Source organism: Balaenoptera borealis (genome assembly GCF_965194805.1).
Source record: "Balaenoptera borealis genome assembly, chromosome: 2".
NCBI classification, from domain to species: Eukaryota; Metazoa; Chordata; class Mammalia; order Artiodactyla; family Balaenopteridae; genus Balaenoptera; species Balaenoptera borealis.
This window is the reverse complement of record NC_138867.1, coordinates 147,738,354-147,762,910: the sequence shown is the minus strand read 5'-3', so window position 1 is coordinate 147,762,910 and position 24,557 is coordinate 147,738,354. Positions and strand designations below refer to the sequence as shown.

Below are 24,557 nucleotides of genomic sequence, written 5' to 3'. Positions count from 1 at the left end.
TGCTATCACCCTGAACCCAAAGATGGCTTAACTGTACAGTCACAAGATGCTAGCGACAACTCCTTACCTCTGTGCTTCCTTGTTTATATCCATGAAAACAGAGATAAACTCTTCCAGTTTACTTTTCTAAAAGTCCCCAGAGGGTCTCATTTTGGGAATCACTGGCCTGAATACATATGAATTCATACATATGAAGCCATATCTATAGCTAGAAGGTGGGACTATGTTCATTATTTTAGTATAATTATATATCCTACCACTAGTATCAAAGATGAAATCGACATCCCCAAAAGCATGTGGACTTCACAGAGAGCAAACGAAAACCGGGATATTTAAGATAAGGAGGGAAAATGTGGAGAAGAGAACCACAGCAGTCACGAGGAACAGAGGGTGTAAATACGAAAAAAACATATCAGGTCATGTTCTAGGCATATCATTGAAGTCCATTTTCCTACAGTTAGTGCCCTCACTGCATTTGCTGTTGCTGTTGTTGTGTATTTGTTTTAACTCACTCAGAAACAAAAGTGGGAGAATGTGGAGCATTCATACACTGCTGGAAGGAAAACATTTTGGCATTATATTCTAATGATGAATACCTGTGTATCCTATTAACCAACAAAGGCATCCCTAGATTTATTCCGAAAAGAAATGCATGCACACATTTACCCCAAGACATGTACAAGAATGTTCACAGTTGCACTATTGGTAATAGAAATCTATATAACCTAAATCAATAGTAGAATGAATAAGTAAATTATGGCATATTTACATAATGAAACACTATACAACAATACAAATTAGTGAACTACCACTACGTGCAGCAAAATAAATCTGAAAAATAAGCATTTGAGCAAAAGATGCAACACATACACCCAAGACACACACTCACACATACGCTGTGTTTCTGTTTGTATAAAATTTAGGGGCTTCCCTGGTGGCGCAGTGGTTGAGAATCGCCTGCTAATGCAGGGGACACGGGTTCGAGCCCTGGTCTGGGAAGATCCCACATGCCGCGGAGCGGCTGGTCCCGTGAGCCACAATTACTGAGCCTGCACGTCTGGAGCCTGTGCTCCGCAACAAGAGAGGCCACGATAGTGAGAGGCCCGTGCATCGCGATGAAGAGAGGCCCCCGCTTGCCCCAACTACAGAAAGTCCTCACACAGAAGCGAAGACCCAACACAGCCAAAAATAAATTAATTAATTAATAAAAAAAAATTTAGTATCAGGTAAAATTCAACTATGGAGGTCCAAGTCAGAACAGTGATTACTTTGAGGGAGAAGAAAGTAGACAGAAATCAGGAGGGGGTTAAGGATGTCTTCTGGGGTGTTGGCAATATTTATTTCCAGAAATGGTGGGTGGTAACATGAGTTTTTATTTCAATTAATGACGATGCACTGGTCCATATTTATGTACTTATGTACTTTATATACATTTTATTTCACAATAACAACAAAAAAAGTGTTTAAAATTTTGGTTTAGACTTGAATGTTAAAAGCAAAATAATAGGCAAGAAATATCTGTCTTCAACAAGAAATATCTGTCTTCAAGAGTGTTGTTTCCCAAAACTTTGCAAGTGTCTGGCGCTTGACAAAACACCCAATGAATACTTTTTCAAAATACTGAATGAATCAGTGAGAATACAGATTATTTTTAAAGGTTCACTGTTTGTGAAAATTAACTTGGTAAAACTCACTCTTTACAAATGTGCGTATGTCTCAGTTATAGGTAATATTAAAATGAGCTGCCTATATAAAATGCCGTCCAGCGACTGTCATCACTCTCTTCATTAAATGCTATCGATTCCTTGCATGTGAAAACTCAAATAACAGATGTTGAAAATATTGATATTTAGGGAGGTTAAAAAGGAAATAAGGCCAAGGTTAACCCAAGAAAGCAATTCTAAAGTCATTTTAACTGTCTATGGCTGTCAGAATAAAAATAAAAGTGTTGATGCTAAATTGTGGTAAGAAAGACGTATCAATGGATACAGAAATTCATATGTCATAAATAATAATACATTTTGGTAATGACAATAATGATTGTTAAACTGACACATTCTTAATTTATTCCTTTACTTATAAAGTGCTTTTATGTGATAATTTACAAAATGATAAAAAATAATAATCTCAGAGAGCAGCCAAGATGGCAGAGTAGAAATACCCTGGGCTCACCTCCTCTCACGAGCACACCAAAATCATAACTATCTGCAGAACAACCAGCAATGAAAAAGACTGGAACCTACCAGAAAAGACCTTCTCCAACTAAAGACATAAAGAAGGAACCACAATGAGACAGGTTGGGGGGAGAACTCGCAATATAATCAAATCACATACCCCCCAGGTGGGCGACCCACAAAGTGGAGAATAATTATATTGCAGAGGTTCTTCCACAGAAGTGAGAGTTCTGAGCCCCACGTCAGGCTCCCCAGCCCAGGGGTCTAGTAGCTGGAAGACGAGTCCCCCGAGCATTTGGCTTTGAAAGCCAGCAGGGCTTTGCAGGAGCCCACAGGACTGGGGGAAACAGAGACTTTACTCTTAAAGGTGCACACAAAACCTGATGCACACTGGGACCCAGGACAAAAGCAGTAATTTGAGAGCACTGTGGGCCAGACCTAACCTGCTGGTCTTGGAAAGTCTCCTGGGGGGAGGGGGGTGCTATGGCTCACCCTGGGGACATAGACACTGACATCAGATGTATTGGGGAACACAGCAGCTGCCATAGCTCATTAGCACCAAAACCTGGCCCTACCCAAGAGCCTTTAAGTGCCAGTGCTGTAACGCCTCAGGCCAAATGACTAACTGGGTGGGAACACAGCCCCACCCAGTGGCAGACAGGCTACCTAAAGACTAAAGAGCCCACATCCACCTCTAGACACGCCCCCTAGACATGGGCACAGGTCACTAGAGGGCCAAGACCCAGCTCTACCCACCAGTGGGCAGGCACTGGCACCTCCTGCCAGGAAGCCTGCACAAGCCTCTAGATCAACCTTACCTGCCAGGGGGCAGACACCAGAAGCAAGAAAATTATGATCCTACAATACAGTTCAGACCCTACCCTGGGACCAGCTGGGCCCTCTCTCTACCCACTAGCAGGCCAACGCAACCTTCAAGACATCCCAGCAGTCATACCCAATTGTGTCAGAAACCGCACCCACTACCAAAGATCTGAAATGAGCTCTGGGACCCCTGGGCCTTGCAGCCAGATTCCAGGAACCAGCTCTGCCTGCCAGTAGTCCAGCACTAACCCCCAGGACCTGGCTTCACCTGCCAGTAGGTAGGCAATGGCCCCAGAATCTTTGGCACCCTGACTCTGCCCACCAGTGAGCCAGCACTAGCCCTGTGGCCCCCTAGGGTTCCTCAATCAGCCACCGCGTGACGAGGCCCCCCTAAACAGCAGCCAGCAGCATCCACACAAGGCAGGGCCTGGCAACCAACCAGACTAGGGACCAACCAAGCCTACAAGACTGCCTACATAGTCAGCCTGCCACAACAGAAGGACCCAAGCAGCCCTCTTAGGGGGAACTACCAGAGCGTATACTTTGCGTGCTGAGAGGGGAGTGTACTGCTGGGATTCATAGGACGCCTCCTACAGAGGGCCACTTCTCCAAGGCCGAGAAACATAACTAATCTACCACAGACATAAAAATACAAATAGCAACTTAGACAAAACGAGACATCAGAGGAACATATTCCAGATGAAGGAACAAGACAAAACCCCAGAAGAAGAAGTGAAGTGGAGATAGGCAGTCTACCTGAGAAAGTGTTCAGAATAATGATCTAAAGATGATCAAAGACAGGTTCCAAAAAATTACATTCAAGTTACCAATTCTCAGCCTGTCTAAAAACCAAATACCCCTGCAAACAGATACAGTCCACCCTATTCTATTTAAATATTTTTCTGTTTTATTTTATAGAAATTATTTTGCTGAATTCACAAATAGAATTTGATTTAAGAAGAACTTTTTGTCCTGTGGTGTGTTTTGGTTTTTTGGTTACTTTTTTGTCTTTTTTTTTTTTTTTTCTTTTAAGGACTGCATATTAAAGTTAATTCTGTCCATAGCATACCTAGACACTGAATTCAGGAGTTCAGTCACACTGAGTTTTTGTACACAGAGAGATTTGACCTTTGGCCCTTTACTAAAGATTTAGAGAAAAACAGGATTGTTGACACTGTGAAAGTTTCCTAACATAGTCAATCTTGTCATTTTTGTATGTTTTTTATATACATGTATATTTAATGAGCACAAGCTTGGTTGTATTTTTTACAATTCAGTTAATAGGAAAATGTTTTGTCAAAAAGGCTATAGTTGGAATTGAACAAAGCAGAAACAAAACTAAGAACTGTGTTATTTTGTGATGAAAAGGAGCAGGTATCTAAAGAAAAAAAAAAAAAAGATGATCAAAGAACTCACGAAGAGAATGGATGCATAGAGCGGGAAGTTAGAAGTTTTAACAAAGAGTTAGAAAATATGCAGCACAAACAGAGATGAAGACTACAATAACTGAAATGAAAAATACACTAGAAGGAAAAATAATATTCTCAATTTTTTGCTTGTGTACACTCTGCCACAGATAGGAAGTGGCAAAGTGTACATGGCTTCAAAATCTGAATTATCCTGGGGAAACTGAGACAACTTATCTTGTACACTGTACACCAAAGTAGAATTTTTTAGAAGGCAATTACCTGAATTGGGGCCCCAAGTATGCTGGTCTCATGCAGTAATTTTTTTTTCTACAAGATAACAGAACTTAGATACTGTACTTGCATTGTTGTTGAACTATTACAACATGGTGACAAACTAGCCAACACAGCTTTTGGGGCTGCTCTCTCTCACTCTAGAAACACAAACGAAGTTTGCATTTCTTGCTATTTTTTAAATTATTTAGTTATTTGTTTGTTTGTCTGTTTATTTATTTATTTATTTTTGGCTGTGTTGGGGCTTCGGTGCTGACTGCTGGCTTTCTCTAGTTGCGGCAAGTGGGGCTACACTTTGTTGCAATGCGCAGGCCTCTCATTATGGTGGCTTCTTTTGTTGTGGAGCACAGGCTCTAGGTGCGCGGGCTTCAGTAGCTGTGGCACATGGGCTCAGTAGTTCTGGCTCACAGGCTCTAGAGCACAGGCTCAGTTGCTCTGCGGCATGTGGGATCTTCCCGGACCAGGGCTCAAACCTGTGTCTCCTGCACTGGCAGGTGGATTCTTAACCACTAAGCCACCAGGGAAGCCCTCTTGCTACTTTCTGACTATTTACATCCAAGACCAATTTTAACCACAGAAGATATGCAAAACATAAAGCTACTGTCAGAGAGGAATATAATTATTTACCATCAAGAAATAGTCCAAAAAGGAAATACTTTGAATTTCTTCATTTATATGATTACTATCATTCACTAAGAATGTACAATGTCCAGCACACACTGAATGTCTGATGCTGGATACAAACCAGTTGTTCTTACCCTGGCTGCACGTTAAAATTACCTAGAGGGCTTTAAAAAAAATACCAGTGCTGAAGGCTTACTTCTTAAGTTACTAATTTAATTAGACTACGATTAGACCAAGACATTGATATTCAGTTAATTCTAAGGTGTAGCCAGGATGAAGAGCTACTGCAAGAGAGCATGACAGAGTTGCTTGAACTTTCTTTTCTGAATAAATAGCACGTTGGTAACTGCTCTCAAGTGAGTCAAATAAATGTCACTTACTGTAGTGTTTCAAGGTATACTGGAAATTCAAATTAGCATCATTTGCAATTAAGAGCCTATGTCCTATTAAGATAACTTTATATCACTGTTTCCCAAAGTCTGGGACACCTGATGCTAGTACCCAAGACAATTTTAAGTGTCACATATGCATAGCATTAAAAGACATTGAAATCCATAATTAGAAAGTTTTTCTCTTTTAAATTTTCTTTCCGCTCATCCAATCATATTAAAGACAAAGTCTTAGTTACAACCATGTTCCCCAGTTCGCTAACCTACTTTCTAAAGAAGAGCAACAACAAGCTTAACACCTCTGGTAGACAATAATGTATAACTGAAACTTGATAACATTGTTCTGGCTTCACTGTATTTCCTTTGCAGTTTTCTTCTGTTATGAAAAATGAAACTGATTTTCTGGGTTTAATTACTTTTAAGTTTATTAAATAAAATAATTAGATTTAAAAGACATTGGTTGGGACTTCCCTGGCAGTCCAGTGGTGAAGACTCCGTGCTTCCACTGCAGCGGGCATGGGTTCGATCCCTGGCCGGGGAACTAAGATCCCACACATGCTGCATGGCACGGCCAAAAAATTTAATTAAAAAAAAAGACATTGGTTTATGAAAAATATTAAGTAAAAAAATAACCAAGTGTCACTTAGATGTGGCAAAAATCATGAAGGTTGAATCTGGGGAACAATGCCTTGTGAATTTAGATTCCTCAGTCTTTCAGTTAATCAGCCTGTATTTGAGACTCTTTTGTCCAAAGACAGTTGCAGATGGAAAGATGTGCAAAGTACAACGCTGACATCAAAACACCTCTCATCTATTTGGAGAGACAAACAAATATCTGAACAGCTAGAAAAAATGCAACACTTAATAACAGTGCAAGGCAATAAGAAAAACATTGTCACATGGTAGAACGTGACTAATCTCTGTTTGCCAGCACCTCCAACTTGATATGAATGAAGGTTATTTCTATCAGCATGCCTCTGTAATCAGTTCCAAATCTCAATTTCTATGGTAAGAATAATCTTTTTCTCTAGAGCATAAAACATTTTGGGGAACTGATAAAACTTTTCATTCCTTTTCTAGCAAAATAGAAGGTAATATATATAAACATGCAAAATTGTCCACTTATTTACAAGGGGGCAACAGGTGGGTAGGAGAACGAATGTGTATTTTCTCATAGTCCATGAACAAGAGGTCAAACTGTTCCAAATTTAGTATAAAGGTCATTGAGAGCCAGTTTATAAAAATGAAGCCTGATTATACTGCATGCAATATCAACATATATTCAGATGTATATTCAAGTTATCAAACTCAAGTGAACTTTAGATGTATTGAAAATTCATATCACTATAGTCTGTTCTATTCTGTCATAGCAAGAAATGAAATATTCTGATTTTTGTTACTATACAGATGTTTGAAACTATGGAACAAATTTGTTCAAGTGGCTGACTGATTTTCATTTTCATGTAGGAATTTTATCAATATGTGTACATCTGAGTGACCATGATTCTGGGAATTTTTCTTTCTCTACATGTTTTCTTTTCCCTTGTTCCTTTTCTAGAAGATCGTGCTGTAGTCTTTAAGCTCAAGTCATACAAATTTGAAATTTTGAAATTTGTTCCTGTGGTGTGGCCACTTTTAGAAGACTATTCTTAAGTTTTCATTATTTGGCTCTTCCTGGATAAAACATTTTCTGAAAATAAATGTGTTATCAATCACTTGAAAAAGTAAATCAAGTCTTATGTTTCAGTTTTGTTGCTCTCATTTTTCTTCCTCCTCATTCCCTCTATCTTCATTATATCAATAGTCCATCTTTATCTCTATATAAATTTACATAACTAAGAATTATGAATACTCCAGATCATAAAAGTTGTGTATTTATCCACTCATTTGTGATTATTCACAGATATCTCCTACGAGCTAAACACCATTCTCAGCATTTGGAATTATTACTTCTTTTCCTATGAAAATATGGTAGATGTATTTTAAAAAGTTCTGTGCTGGCAGTGAGCATAAGTAAGTATTCTATGGATGTATTTTAGAAAGCCCAAAATTACTTTTGTTCTTAGAATTCTGGAACAATGTAAAACAAAAATCCCAATGGATTTGAAATCATCTTAACTTCACCCAAAGTTTAAGGGTGTTTTAAATCAGCATGCTGGTTTCATAAAAAAACTAAGTTCATATAATAGAAAAAAGGTCAGTTTGTGTCATTTATATTTTTGCAAATTTAGATCCCTGTCACACCATAGGTTAAATGCTTTAAATGATAAAGAATTCATATTACAAAGAAAATACCTTAAGGGAATAACAACTTACTGTCTTTTCTCAGTAGTATATTTTTACCTTTTTCAAGAGACTGCAAACCTATTGCACAAATTAAAAAAGGAGCTCCCACAGAATCCATGCTTCTCCCTGCATCTTCCCTATCATTATTCTTTCCAGTCTTTCCAATATCCTCAGGTACATGATCACAAGTAATATCAAAGCAGATCTCATAACCATTAAGAAACTTCTGATTAATTCAATCAAGAGTGTACTCTCAAGTCAAATAAAGGAAATCACCATTTTGTCTGGAAAACTTGATGTGATCATGTTTATGTAAGCATTTCTGAAAACGAATTATCTAGATAATTATAAAAGCCATTATTCCAGGACATAGGTTTTCAATTCTCCCATGCAAATCAGAGTGAGGTTGTTCAGTAATGTTAGATTCATGCTTAATCTTATACAAAATTGCCAAATTGTTCCGTTTTTTATTCCCACTAATAATGTATGAGAGTTCCAGTTGGTCCACATACTTACCAACCCTTGGTCTTGTCAGTACTGTTTTTGTTTTACCAATTCTGATAGGTGTGTAGTTTTATCATATTGTGGTTTTAATTTGCATTTACCTGAAGACTGGTAATGGTGAACTTCTTTTCATGTGCTTATTGACACCACAGTAACTGAGATGAATCTCAAAGGCACTATGCTGAGTGAACTATATGATTCTACATATATGATTCTTTTTTTTAATGTTATTTTTTAGAATTTATTTATTTATTTGTCTGTTTGTTTATTGGCTGCATCGGGTCTTCGTTGCTACGTGGGCTTTCTCTAGTTGCAGCAAGTGGGGGCTACTCTTCATTGCCGTGCACGGGCTTCTTGTTGCAGTGGCTTCTCTTGTTGCGGAGCATGGGCTCCAGGCATGCAGGCTCAGTAGTTGTGGCTCGTGGGCTCAGTAGTTGTGGCTGGCGGGCTCTAGAGCACAGGCTCAGTAGTTGTGGCACACGGGCTTAGTTGCTCCGCGGCATGTGGGATCTTCCAGGACCAGGGCTCGAACCCGTGTCCCCTGCATTGGCAGGCAGATTCTTAACCACTGCGCCACCAGGGAAGTCCCATATATGACATTCTTGAAAAGAAAAACTACAGTGATGAATAACAGAGCAGTTGTTGCCAGGAGTTAAGAGTGGGGGAAGGGTGTGGCTACAAAGGGGTAGTAGGAGGGAGCTTTTGGGGTAGCAGATAGAACTGTTCCGTATCCTGATTCGAGATAGTGAATTACAAGAATTTACATGTGTGTTAAAATTCATACAACTGTCCACCAATAAAGGCCAGTTTTGCTCTCTGTTAACTTAAAAATAAAACAAAAACAAAACTACTATGCTGTAAACTAAATCACTGAATTTTTCACAATATTCTTTGACATGAGACTTTTGTAAAATTTCCTGATACTAAAGTATGAGGTAATTGAGTCTAACAATTTAAAAATCTCCTTGGGAGAAGGAAATTTTTATTAATAAAATGGTAGTGTTTTTTTGTTTTGTTTTGTTTTTAATTTGGTACACAGATCTTTGTATCTCTTTCAGGCTCTTAGAAGGAGTATTACCTTCTGTGGTTCTGTTTTATGCAGGTTAAGTTCAATAATATATTTTATGGATAGGAAATAAGTGCACATTTGTTAATGCTCCCTATGAGAATCTCTTAAAATTTAAAAGTCATTCAGGCAAATAACTGCTTCCCCAAAAAAACATATTAGTTAATTTGGAATTAAGAAACTATCTTTGCCATTTTTTAGATGCAAAGTATTTATCTTTATAAAAATATATGTTTAAACACGAGTTTAAATATAGTGCAATCATTTCATAGTGCCATAATTTTATGGCATTCATAATAATACCAAAAAATAATGACTATGTTTCAAATAATTGATATAATAGCAGAATCAATCATTTTGATCCTGCTAAGATTTTGTAGCAAGATGTAGAGCAACACTATATCTAACTCTAAAGAAGCTATAAGTCAACAGTTTAGTTAATTGCCCAGCAATTGAAAACGGGTAGGTAAATTGCAACCCTCACCATTCCCCAAATCATAGAGGCACACTTCTTCCTTAAGAATAAAACTGATGGGCTTCCCTGGTGGCGCAGTGGTTGAGAATCTGCCTGCCAATGCAGGGGACACGGGTTCGAGCCCTGGTCTGGGAAGATCCCACATACTGCGGAGCAACTAGGCCCGTGAGCCACAATTACTGAGCCTGTGCGTCTGGAGCCTGTGCTCGGCAACAAGAGAGGCCGCGATAATGAGAGGCCCGTGCACCACGATGAAGAGTGGCCCCCACTTGCCGCAACTAGAGAAAGCCCTCGCACAGCCAAAAATAAATAAATAAATAAATAAATAAACCCAAAAGTTAAAAAAAAAAAGAATAAAACTGATGGTATTATTATATGAAGTATTTCCCAGAATTCAAAATATTCACTATGGCCTCAAATACCATAGGAAGCAGCTTTCTGGCTCCCAAATCCTATATCCTGACTTCTTCATCCATGATGACTGTCCTCCAGCCATATGGGCTATTTTTAGTTCCTAAACCACACCAAGTTTTTTCTCCATTCAGGGCCCTTGCAATCTGCTGTTACCTATAATGAGAGAGATCTTCCCTTCAATCTTTTCTGAATCTCGGCTGAATTTTTTAATACTCTTATAATCTCAACTTCTTATCCATTGCTCAGAGTGGCCTTTTCTGAGTATTCTAAAACAATTTTTTCTTTTCTTCATCATAGCACACCTTTTAGTTATTCAACATTTACCACAATTTGAAATTTGTTTACTATCTGCCTGTCCCTAGACTGCAATGTCTAAGAGGATTAAGAAGATGCCTGTGTTTCTCCCTCTTTTATCTCCAGTCCCTAGTACAGTGCGCCAAACAAGTATTAGGAACGCAATACCTATTTATTTATGGCAGAAAGGCAGGAGGCCTTCATAGGACATTTGTCTTCCTTCATAGGAAGGAGGAAATTTGTCTACTTTGCATTTATTTTCATTCTGCATTTAACATAGTGCTTGAAAGCTCAACAAGAGTCAAATGATATCCCATGTTAGCCAGTTTCAAGGGGAAAATGGACAGAATCACATGGATATGTGGATTTAAAAAATGGTTGAGTGTAAAATGTCTATCTGGTTACACAAATTTACTTAGATCAGAGGCAATAGTGAAACAAATCAATATATATGTAGGATATTGTCTATAAGAATATTTATAAAAGTATGGTATAATATATTATATATAATGTAGTATTATGTTTTTAAAAGCATGTCTTTATTCTAAAATATACATTCCACAAGTGCAAGGACTGTGTTTGCCTTGTTCAATGCTATAGCTTCTGCATGTTGCATAGTGCCAGGAACACAGTCACTGGGGATTAAACGAAATGTGATTCACAAAATAGCAATTCAGAAGGACACTATTCAGGTCACCTGAGTCAGAGTGTATAACCCCTATCTTCAAACTTCTGCTTTATGTACATCTTCATTTTTCTAAAATATTTCATTGATACTTAAACATCTATTAAGAATGTGCTTGGGAGATTACTTATAGTCTGAAGTCAAGGAGAAGGTGGGGGCAGAGAAGGGTGATTAATTGGAAAGGGCACGAGAAAACCTGCAAGTGTGATGGAAACCAATATATATTGGAAACTAATATATGTATGTATATATACATATGGGTGGTGGTGATACCGGTGTACACATTTGAAAAAAATTTTATCTAACTCTACACTTAAATTCTCAACAGGTTATTGAATCTAAATTATGTCCTTATTTAGGAAAATAGTCTCTCTGCTATGTGGTGAATGAATCAGAAGGTAGCAAAACTGGCATCAGAAAGGTACTTCAGGTGGCTGATGCAGTAATCTAGGTGACAGGGGATGTTGAATTTCACTCTATTATCAGATCCATAAGGCACACAAAAAAATGAAGACTCAGTTATGGCCTTGAATAGAAAAATATCAGTTCTCTCTTTTTTGCATATAGTTAAAGAAGCTGTCTTCAGGAAGAAATCCCATGTGTCAGCACATATTTTATTGTTATTGGGACCTAATCCACATGTGTTAGGAATTTTATCAAGTTTTTAATATTGATCTAAAATGAATGAACAATATAGTCATTCCAGAAACTTATGGACCTTTATCCAATTTTCTCATCTTATACAAATTAAGACAGGGGACTAGAGAATTACTGAATTTTATTAAGAAACCCCTCTCCTGTACTTTCCCCAAATTTAGCATTTAACAGGGGTGGAGAGACTATTTGTGTCTCTAGGAATATCCCCAGGAAATAAATAATGACCCTGTGGTAGTAACAGAAACAAAAACAACATGTAAGAGAAGTTTATTATGTGCCATGTACTATGTATTATGTCAATTGCTACTCAAAAGTAGCTTTTGAAGAATTATTATCTTCCTTTTTTTATATGAAGATACTAAGGATGAATGCAGTCAATAAATTTACTGAGGGCCATCAAGTAGTAAATGTCAAGGGTAGCAATATGAATCCTGGTCAAGTGTAGCTCCATAGCTTATGCTCTTAAGGACTATACGATTCTGTAGGATTTGTTTGGTTTTTTTGTTTTGGTCACCAGCCATATATGCTGAACTTAGAGTGAGGTACTATGGAAAAGATTCTTCTTTTTTCCTTTTTCTAAAATTAATTAATTAATTAATTTATATTTTTTTTGGCTGTGTTGGGTCTTCGTTGCTGAGCGCGGGCTTTCTCTAGTTGCGGCGAGCGGGGGCTCCTCTTCGTTGCGGTGTGCAGGCTTCTCATTGTGGTGGCTTGTCTTTGTTGCATAGCACAGGCTCTAGGCACGCATGCTTCCGTAGTTGCAGCACGTGGGCTCAGTAGTTGTAGCTCGCAGGCTCTTGAGCACAGGCTCAGTAGTTGTGGCACACGGGCTTAGTTGCTCCACGGCATGTGGGATCTTCTCGGACCAGGGCTCGAACCCGTGTCCCCTGCATTGGCAGGCGGATTCTTAACCACTGTGCCACCAGGGAAGTACGTTTTTTCCTTTTTTAAGAGAAGATAAATTTCAGGGAAAAGGAGATGCAGTTTTTATTATTTAATTAAACAGTAATTATTGAACATCTATTAGAAGCAAGACACTTCTCTAAAAGCCTGGAGTATAACAGTGGAAGAAACAGCATCTCTGCTCTCATTAATCCTGGATTCTAGCTGAATAAGACAGAAAATAAAAAATGAAAATAATAAATCAGTAAGCTACATAATAAAAAAATTTTCTACTTAATTACTGAAGACTAAGGAAAGGTAAAACACAGAAGAGAATAAGTGGAATTGTGAGTACAGGGTTGAGGGACGATTGCAGTATCACACTGAGTAATCAGTGTAGGCACTGAGAAGGCAATATTTGAGCAAAGATTTGAAGAAGGTGAATTAACTAGTGGATATCAGGAAGAAATGAATTGCATGGGGAATGTAATATTAAATATACTTTCCCCATTTTTATCATAACTGATGTCCCAGAACTGAGAAAAATAAGTGAGAAGTGTTATATTCTCATTTAACACAAATGTGGTAGGCTGCCAAGAAGAGGCAGAACTTGCTAGAGAAGGCCAAAAACCAGTCCTGGGTTCTTTTTCCTTCACCCGCTTTGGGGCCGTAAAATAGAAGTTTAAGGATTCAATAAGAGAGCAGTTCTTGTGGAAAAAGTTTATTGGCCTAAGTGTAGAAAGAACTGTGCAGTTTCATATCCCCTCCTCACAGGGATACATGTTCCACCTCTACCTCAAGGCAACTGAAAAACAAAGTCAAGAAACCCACTCATCGATGTCTACCATTTAGGGGAGACTAACAGGGGTAACTGCTATCTCTACCCAAAGCAGAAAACTTGCATATCTGCTTCTTAATGCTGTTTGAACACAGGGTAGAGAGAGAATTCTTAGCAAAATCTGGCCTGTGATCTCTATAATTTAAGCAGTCCAAATGACTAATGTAGCCTGATTTTTTCCTGAAAAAGTCTAAAGGTGATAGGCTGGTTTGAACAATCCCAACAGTGAATCTGAGTGAGAAAAACACCTTCACTTTCTGAAGCTGACAAGCAATTTTCCTGAGTTTGTTTTTCATTCATTCATTCCTGCTGAGCTAAATGGATGCCAGAAAAACAGTCATGCTGAAATCATCTTGAAAATACTGTCTATTTGGCAAGAAAATGCTAGTAGAAAGTCAGGGTAGATGCATCTTTGGAGTGGAGCTGAGGGCCTGTCATAAAACATCAAGCCCCCATACAGCATGACCCATGTCAGGGAAGAGAGCAATTCTAAAGGTCCCCAGGAGGAGGAAGGAGGAAGAGGGTTAGCTCCATAGAATCCATCCAACCCCCCAGGAAAGAATGACTAAGCATGTAGGCATTTTTCACCCAGAAAGTACAATAAAATCTTTCCGCAAAGGTAACTGTCCTTCCTCCCTCCACTCTAATCTTGAAAAAGCCAAAAGCAGCATAATAAAAAGAGAAGAGGAGCCTAACCAAAAAATGAAGAAATAGTGTCAGGCAGGCAGCAGAAATCTTAGGTCAGGGCTGATCAGAGAAGAGAAAATAATTTAAGGTGAGTGAGAGTTTGAAGGATCAATTTAGATGAGACTTTAATACCTGAAAATGAGATCATTATAAACTCTAAAATGAAAGGAAAATTCATTGCTTTTACGTTAGGTATTGTCCAGGTGTGGGGAAGAGAGATTCAATAGATGACGTTTAAAGAGAATCATAATTTCTAGACCATAACTATCTAAATCCAGCATGTTCAATAAATCAGTTACTGGAAAATTCAGGCATATTTTAAGTATCATTTCATAATAGAAGGCATACAATTAAAGATTTTTAAAATAATAATAACATTTAAACAGGGTTGTATTTCTGTTATCATTCACTTTCCACATTTTAGGGGTGAACATTACATACTACAATATACCAATATCAATTAAATGTCTTACAGATATAAAACAAATGGTGGTTATAGGGTTAAGGGACTTCCCAAAGATAATTTAGTTTATAAATTATACCATACACAAAAATAAACTCCAAATGGATTAAAGACCTAAATGTAAGACCAGATACTATAAAACTATTAGAGGAAAACATAGGCAGAACACTCTGACATAAATTGCAGCAATATCTTTTTCGATCCATCTCCTAGAGTAATGAAAATAAAAACAAAAATAAACAAATGGGACCTAATTAAACTCAAAAACTTTTACACAGCAAAGGAAACCACAAACAAAATGAAAAGACAACCTACAGAATGGGAGAAAATATTTGCTAATGATGTGACCGACAAGGGACTAATCTCTAAAATATACAAACAGCTCATGCCACTCAAAATCAAAAAAACAAACAACACAATAAAAAAAGTGGGCAGAAGACCTAAATAGACATTTCTCCAAAGAAGTCATACAGATGGCCAAGAGGCACATGAAAAATTCTCAACATCGCCAATTATTAGAGAAATGCAAATCAAAACTATCAATACAATGAGATATCACCTCACACCGGTCAGAATGGCCATCATCAAAAAGTCAACACACAATAAATGATCTAGAAGGTGTGGAGAAAAGGGACGCTTCCCACACTGTTGGTTGGAATGTAAATTGGTGCAGCCACTATGGAGAACGGTACAGAGGTTCCTAAAAACTAAAAACAGAACTACCTTATGATCTAGCAATCCCACTCTTGGGCATATATCTTGAAAAAACATGGTTTGAAAGAATATGTGCACCCCAGTGTTCATTGCAGCACTATTTACAATATCCAAGACATGGAAGCAACTTAAATGTCCATTGACAGATGAAGACGATGTGGTACATATATACAATGGAATATTACTCAGCCATTAAAAAGAATGAAATCATGTTATTTATAGCAACATAGATGGACCTGGAGATTATCATACTAAGCAAAGTAAATCAGAGAGAGAAAGACAAACACCATATGCTATCATTTATATGCAGAATCTAAACAAAAATGATACAAATGAACTTATTTACAAAACAGAAACAGACTCACAGACTTCGAAAACAAAGTTATGGCTACCAGAGGGGGAAAGGTGGGTGGAGGGATAGATAGGGTGTTTGGGATTGACACATACACACTGCTATATTTAAAATAGATAACCAACAAGGACCTACTGCATGGCACAGGGAACTCTGCTCAATATTCTATAATAACCTAAACGGGAAAAGAATTTGAAGAAGAATAGATACTTATATATGTATAACTAAATCACTTTGCTGTACACCTAAAACTAACACAACATTGTTAATCAATGATACTCCAATATAAAATAAAATAAAAAGTAAAAAAATAAAATAAAATAATGAAAAATTTAGCTGGATGTAGAATAAACTATGTGTCTAAATTTTTATAATTTCTAATAACTTGATTAATAAAGTATGGGTTTATGAAGGTTATGAAGTAATTATTTAAATAATTTAAGTAATTAATTTGTTGTGGAATTTAATGAAGAATAATCAATTTCAAATGTACACTTTTTTAAAATTCAAGAATTTTTTTCTGAAAATTATTAAGAATTAATTTTAAAATAAAGAATGCAGATTTTTCTTAATAAAGTTAAGTTAAAAGGAGGTAATTTAGTTAAATGATAATTTTTACCTGGAATCACTGAGATGTTGTTATTAACTTTAAAAATTATCACTTTAAATTTTCCCTCTAAGAAATACTAAGGAAAATTACTTTTCTATTAAAAACAGGAAATATCTGAATACTACCTCAGATTTAAAGTGTCTTGCTTGTTCTTTCTTTTGGAATAATTTAAGAAGAATATATATTTACTCAATCTCTTTAATATAATGGGAAAAGTGTTCTTCTATGAGATTAAAAAGGGCATTATCCAAAGTTGCAGATTTGTGTGTATGTGTCTGAGTATAGGACACCTTGCTTTTAGAATGATGATTATTTGAAAGGAACTAAATACACACTTGCTAATTCTAAGAATAAGATGAAGGGGGATACTGGAAGACAATAGGTAAAATAGATTTTTAAAAAAACAGGTGATAATTTATTCACATATAATTACTAGCATCTATTCTCTTGCTGAAAGATTATAATTTATCAATATTGAAAAGTCACTGCGGGAGTTCCCTGGTGGCCTAACAGTTAGGATTCCAGGCTTTCACTGCAGTGGCCCGGGTTCAATCCCTGGTCGGGGAACTGAGATCCCGCAAGGTGCTGGGTCTCCTTCTGTACACATTTTTATAGGTCATACACAGTGCATTTTGCATGAAATTCTAAAATCCCCAAAATATTCACTGTATTTTTCTTATCGTATTATATCCAAGTCTGAAATTAACTGACGTTCACAACTGGTATTTATATTTAAGATGGTCATGTAGTTTTTCCCCCTGTTTGATTGTAGTTGACTATTTATATTGGATTGACAAAGAATCAGAGAAGATGTCTCAGTTGGAGGTGGTGGTAGGAAAACAGATCTAGTTTTATGCATATATAACTTGAAGACCTACTGGATGGGGGTGAGTGGAGCAAAAGCCCATCAACTGGCCATTGGTTAGTAAATTTAGTTTGTGTTAAAATAATGTCATAAATGACGTGTTACTTTATTTAATTATCCTTAATATAGTTCTTGTCTATTACATAATTTTTTAAATAGTAAAGAAAAATAGTTTTCAGAACATTAAAATTTTCACCACTTTTCTTCCCCGAAAATACCATTCACTTTTCAAGTGACAACCTCTTCAACCGAGGGCAAAAAATCCAGCAAAGACTATTATGGCCAAGAAAAGAATGTTGAAATATTAAAACTGACCAATTAGATGATTGTAGATCAGTTTCAGCTAGTTTGTGGATCTCACTCAGTTTCTCTAGCCTATGCTTTCATCAAGTTAGAAAGCTGATATATTCTCTCATAGCACCGTATGACTTTCCTGTGTAGCATTTACCTGAGTTAAAACTTAAAAATTATTTGCATATCGGTTTGATCATTGCCTGCCACCCCATGAGATTGCAAACTCCATGATGGCGGACATCAAGACTTTTGCCCCATTATTATATACCCAGTTCCTAGAACAGATCTGGCTGCAATACTATTCCTTTACTGAATTAAGAATTAATTCATTTCTACAGTTTATATCTAGAGTTTTTTCCCTCACTTATTGTATTTCAAATGTGTTTTCAAAAGCAGTTTATATAAAGGGACTGTTAACCTGCACAAAAGAACATAAATAAGAGTAAGTCATTTATTTCTTCCTACCAAGATAATATTGAAAAGTTATATTCAGTTTGTTTTGGCCATTTTATTTATATGCCTAAATAAATTACAGAACTTGATATTTATCTGTCTCACCACATAGACTTTGGTTCTACTACTATACTTGAGTTCATGGCAGGGTTTCAATTATTACAAAGGACCTTTCCTTAAAAAGCATTCTTTATTTTCCTCACTATTATGTTATTTGGTATTCAGATGATTTTCTTTATGAATGGGTGGAGAATGTAATATCAGCGCTACTTACTTAGCATTTACATGGTACTTTATCTATAGAGTTCCATAATGATTTTTATAATAATATAGAATTATTACCATATTTTGCCCTCTTATTTCATAATACAGTGGGGATTAATATGATTTTGAGTTAAATTTTATTTTTACCCTAAGCCACAAATGTATAACTTAAAAGGAGGTTTTTATTTCCTTTTAAAATATGTGTATTCTCTAGAACATGGAAGAAATGAATAGCAAATAACTTTCCCAGAAAAGCAAACTGGAGAAGCCTTTTACACCTCAAAACAATCCAAGTATTTTCTTACTTTTACAAAGAAAAAGGGTGACTATTGTTGAGTGGTGTGGTGTATTGCACTAGGAATGTGGCTGGGGAAGTCTTAACCCTTGCTCTACAACCAACATTCAAGAAGACTTGGACGAGTCCCATAACTGCTCCATATCTCATTTTTAACAGCTATCAGAAAGGTAAAATGTTATGTTCCTCATCTAACTTACAAAGCTATAGAGAGAATAAAAGTGTGCATGAAAACATTCTCAGGAAAAAAAAATAAAGCCCTAATTTCTAGAAAGTGTAACTTTTTATTCCTCTAGAAATTAAAACTTAAGCACTTTGATATTAAGTTTTCACATGCCACAGTGAATCAAGCTGTTGTTCGTTTGACTGAGGTGATTAAAAATGTCAACTTTAAATATCTACATATTGAAGATAGAGATATCCAGATATTGAAACAGTAACATTATTTCTACTTTAATATTCAGTATGGTTGCCTCAATATAGAATTTCTGTAGGAAAACTATGGGACAACATTGAGCAAATTATCCTATAAATTTTCTCAGTGGAGGACAAAGTCTCTTCTTTGAAAATGGGATGACAAGCAGTAGTTAAATTTCTGGGTAATGACTGAATTGCAGATTAAACTATGCTTTATTTACACATAACCATCAAGAAAATATACTTTCTTAATGTATTTTCCCCCAGGGACTAAATAATATCATTTAACATGTTATTAAACTCATAAAACAACTGAAGAGTGGATTATTTCTAAGCATATCTGTTTAGAGCTTTCAATCAAAATTGTGAGGTAAATTTAAAAATGGAGTGACTGATGGGACTGAGGACCTCAAACCACACTACTATGTAGATTCAACATTTTAATTTATTCAGTGGGCTGATTGGATGTAAGGTATCTGTTCTAACTTCTATTATACGAAGGTGAAATCAGATAACTATAAAAACTAAAATTGATTGGTATCTTAATAATCTAGTCTAGTTACTACACTTATGAGCAAACAGTACTGATGAAATGAAACTGATCAAAAAATTCAGAAGGAATAAAACAAAACAGAAAACACAAAATAAAATTCAGAAGATCATTAGTGACACATCTAAAATATAATCAGTTAACATTATCTTGTATGTATATATACATTTTACAATATTTTTTCAGAGAACAACTCCAAATCATATTTTATTTATACAGAAAAAGTGTATTTAGCAAAAGATACACTGAGATCAGAGTGGCTATGGCCCAAGAGACAAGGGAGGGAGGTGCCTTCTGAGATCCTGCTATGGGACAAGGGGCCTGGGGCAAAGTGGTGAAAAGTACTGGGTTAGTGCTGAGTTGGGGGGGGAGGGGCGCTGAAGGGAGAAAGCTCCAGTTGCATCAACACTGTTGGCAGGTCATGCATGGAACTCACAGTGACTCGCTGCAAACTATGGTGGGGACGGGACGGTGTGGGGGGCGGGTCGATTAGCGCTGCTGACTGGAGTGAGAACCATGTCCCGGTTCCTGGAAAGCACCCACCAAGGGACCCAGGAAGGAACCCCAAGATGGTAGGAAGTATATATAAATGTATACACCTATCATTATAGAACTCTATTTCTATCCACATACATAATTATCATTATTTGATGTTACTTCTAATTATCTGTTGCCTTTAAACAAGTCATTTAATCTCTCTGTAATATTGGTTTCCAAGTCTGTCGAATGTGGTTGACAACAACTATGTCGCAGATTTTAGTAAAAATTGTGTGTGTGTATATATACATGTTATGTATAATATAATTATATTTTATGCATTTAAAATATATAACTTTTGTATATGTTAATTAAAATCTATTATATTTTAATATTTATATATTTTAAAATTTTGATTCAGTGTATGTATATACATGACACAAATAGATTGGAAAATCTGAAAATATTATATTGTGACTATCTGGTTTCTGACTTTGAAGATGTCACACGGATCTCTTATAACCCAGTAGCAGAGGATGAATTCTTTCTTTCACATTTACCCGAATAGGTAATGTGCCCATCCCAAATGAAATCCTGAATTTTTTAATTGTTCTGATACCTGGGTGGTCAAACAATTCCTGAACTGCACTAATTATAACTTTTTACCAATCTTCTGTGATCACTGAACTCAGCAGAAGTACTTTGGATGACCATGTAGGGGAGGAAAAATAATTTTCCTTCTACTCTTCTAGGTTCTTGGTTGAGACATCCTTGTAATAAAAAGATTCACGAGAGGGAAAAAAAAAAACAAACAGAAAAGTAATAACATGTATGTTTCCTGTATACATGGGAGATACTCAGAAAGCTAAGTCCTTCAAATGGCCCAAGCCGTCATCTTAAATACCATCTCCAGCTAAAGACAAAAGAAGATGTTGGGAGTAGGGGAAGCCAGTTATGGGAGGTTATCAAGTAAAGCACAGTCAACAAGGGGATGGTTGTTAGGCAGATTTAAGTCCCTGCCTTCATCATTGGTAAGTTTCTAGGTATTTAGCCAAACTCTTCTTTCTGGTACAGGGAGGGAGACACCCTTAAAAATGGAGATTTCCATTATAAATGTGAATGCCTCTTAGGGTAACTTCCACTCAGTTTTAAGCTTCACCTGTATCTGCTGTTTCTTAAAAATAATCAGCCTTAAATAATCCTTATGCCAAAGAGGCATATTTTCAGTTGGCAAATTCTGCTCCCCTTCAACAAGTATATGTCATTCCAATAAAGCCTACTTGTACTTAAGCTGTGGAAAGTCTGTCTTGGAATGACTACGAAGTTATGACAGTGAGAAGTAGCCACAATCTTAGTCAAATAATATTTACAACAAAGATAAAGCCTCTAAAGTCAGTCTTAACATTCTTCCAATTTGAGCAGAAATACTTGATATGAAGCAAATTTTAAAATGTGGAGAACAGAGACCTCTATCACTAAATATTCTGTAATTCAATCATTTTGAGATTAGGTATTCTAAACTGAGTCTAGGATATCAGAGACACTGATGTAACAAATTTAAATTAAAAGCTAATTTTTAAATTCCTGCCTACAATCCAGATATTTTGTCTAGAGGGTAGTGGGCAGCTAGATCCTGGGAAACACTGGGTGATAAATATTTTTCTTTTTTTTTCCAGATAGATGTTTGCCTCAGGGCAGACTATTTGAAATGTTATATCTATAAGCAATTAAATATGCTGAGGAAGTGATTTCATTTTTCTTTTTCTAATAAAACCAAGTGGAGAATTTGGAAGGATAGTAAATAACAAGCTTGTATGGTTCAAGAATCATACAAGTTTAGCAAGTTTCCCAGACCATTTCTATGATAGCATTGTATATAAGATATGTGGCAGTTCAGATAGTTTTGAGTTTCAGAAATTAACTACCTCACATATAAGAAGAGATATTAGCTATTAACATCCTCACTCCAATGCTTCATATTCCTCTTTGTTTTACTTTTGTAGAGACACAATCTAATGAATTTAGTCATTTTCATGAGAGAGAAAAATATTCTTTGGAGTTATGTAAATGAAAAGTCATTTAAATGTTTCTTTTTTTTTCTTAATTTCCCTTCAAGTTTCTAGGTAGTTCTACTACCACTGTTTACCCAAAAAGCCTTTTTCAAACTGCTCCCAGAATCCCACATTTTTCTAGTCACTTGTCTTTCTTCAAGACCAGCTTCAGAGATCAAAGCTCCTATTTTCATCCAGCTCTATTCAGCCATTCAAATGGCTTTTTTTTTTAATGGGATTGCAGCAAACTGAAACTCTGATCACATTCTCTGCACCAAACTGCAATGACTCCATTCTCTGTTATTACTGAGAAAATGTGAATATCCTCCTATTGGAGAGTTTACATGGCACATAACTCCCATTATTTAGAGCTGTTTAAAAAGCTCATCTAAGCTACTATGATAAGAATTGACAATTAAAATGTATCACTAAGTACTACTTTTTACATGATAGTTGGAAAAGAAAAGGTGGGACTGTTGCAATAAGAAGACATCTTAAATATGATAGCATTAGGAAAAATAATAAAATTGCACATTTTAGGTTAAAATAAGACCATTGGAGTAAAATATATAAAAATATTCTCATCTATTCATTTATAAAGTTCTTTACTAAGATGGATGTAAGTGTGTAAGAAGGAAAGACATATTTCCCTATGTCTTGACTAGATTTTAATCCACAGGTTTCATAAATGGTAAGAACATGAGAATGATATTTTCTATCAACAAGCAACTATAAATTCTCTAATGTCTGAAACAAATTAAGAGTTACATACAACATTAAATAGTAAAATATGTGTGCAAATTTTAATTAAAAGCACTGTTTTTCCAGTATTCCACTAAAATGTATTACACATAAACCATTTCCAGTAAAAAGCCTTCTTCTGAGAAAACTACTTAATCTTACACTCTTAAAGAAAATATATTCTATTTTTATAGTAAAGGAGGAAGGTATGAAAAGTGCTGATAGAATTAAGCAGGCCCCTCTCTCTGCTTGGAAACTCCAAAGACTCCAAAGAGAGACTTTCACTTCTTGTTTTGCTTGGGTCTCTTTTTTACTGAAATCTGTACTTCCCATTACCTACTCTAGAGAATGGAGGACCAGTGAAGTTAACTAGAAATTTCCAATAAAATAAAATAAACTTTTAACCCCCATCCCTTTTATCTCCCTTTGCTACAACTACTACATAAGAGTGTCAACTCCCAGGAAAACCTTAGGGCAATGGCTTGATTTCTTCTATAGCTAGTTTTTCTTTCTTTCTTTTTGAGCAGATTTGGGGTAATATTTTTAGAGCTTTATTTCAAAGTGACAGTATAGAAGAGTGCAAGTAATATAAGTACAATGGACCTCTGGAAATCCTGATGGTACATGTTGGGCAGGGGGGTTGTTTTGGTGGGTGGATAGATGATGAACTATATGTGAAGGGATAGTTCTTTGATACCTTTGGCGCAAGGAAGTTCAAAAAAATTTAGGTGCAAAACACTTAGCAACACACACCTGCTCAGGATTTTGGGAAATCCATCGCCCCCTTTCCCATCTTTTCTATTCAGTGCAACAAGGCTCTAAGACATTAATGCATAACTTCACAATTTTGGCATCACATTCACCTGGCTCAGCATATTTTTCAACACTGCAAAGCCAACTCTTTTCCAGACATATATCCCTCCATGCACTGATTAACTACATTCTCTACCCCATGCCCAGCAATGCCCCTCCTATGTCAAGGAGGGGTTAGGGATAATCAGAGCAGGGTCCCCAGACGTCACTAGTGCTCCTTGGCTCCATCGGCCTTCTCTCTATACTATGACGATGTCCTGTGTAGATGTAAAGTTGTCCCGTGGGGTTAGACAAGCCTCATTCCGTTTGGCCCCGGCAGGACTGCTGTCCCTGGTGCTGAACCCTGTTAGCCCACCAGGGAGTCTGCTGCCAAGTCAATGGGGCTGGATAGAAAACCTGGCTGGCTGATCTTAAAAATGCCCAGGTGCAGGAGCAAGCAATACTTTGGATACAGGAACAGAACCCATCCACACACACACACACACACACACACACAACAAACACACATGTCTCCCGGGTGTGCGCCAGCACCCCATTTGCAGTTTTCTCCTCCAGACCCGCACCCAAACGCCTCCAACATGGCCTCAAATGCCGGCGTGTATCAGCAGAGCCCACCTAGACATCAGATTGCAGTCCTATCAAAATGCTACTCCCCAAACACAAAGTCTTTATGACGTTAGCTCTTCCATTCTAAAACAAAT

At 36.7% G+C, this 24,557-nt stretch overlaps 1 protein-coding gene across 2 annotated transcripts in view; it reads right to left on the bottom strand.

Annotated features, from left to right (window-relative positions):
* GABRG2 (gamma-aminobutyric acid type A receptor subunit gamma2) overlaps positions 1 to 24,557 on the bottom strand; it is a 154,149-nt gene that overhangs the window by 107,252 nt on the left and 22,340 nt on the right. The window lies entirely within an intron of this gene.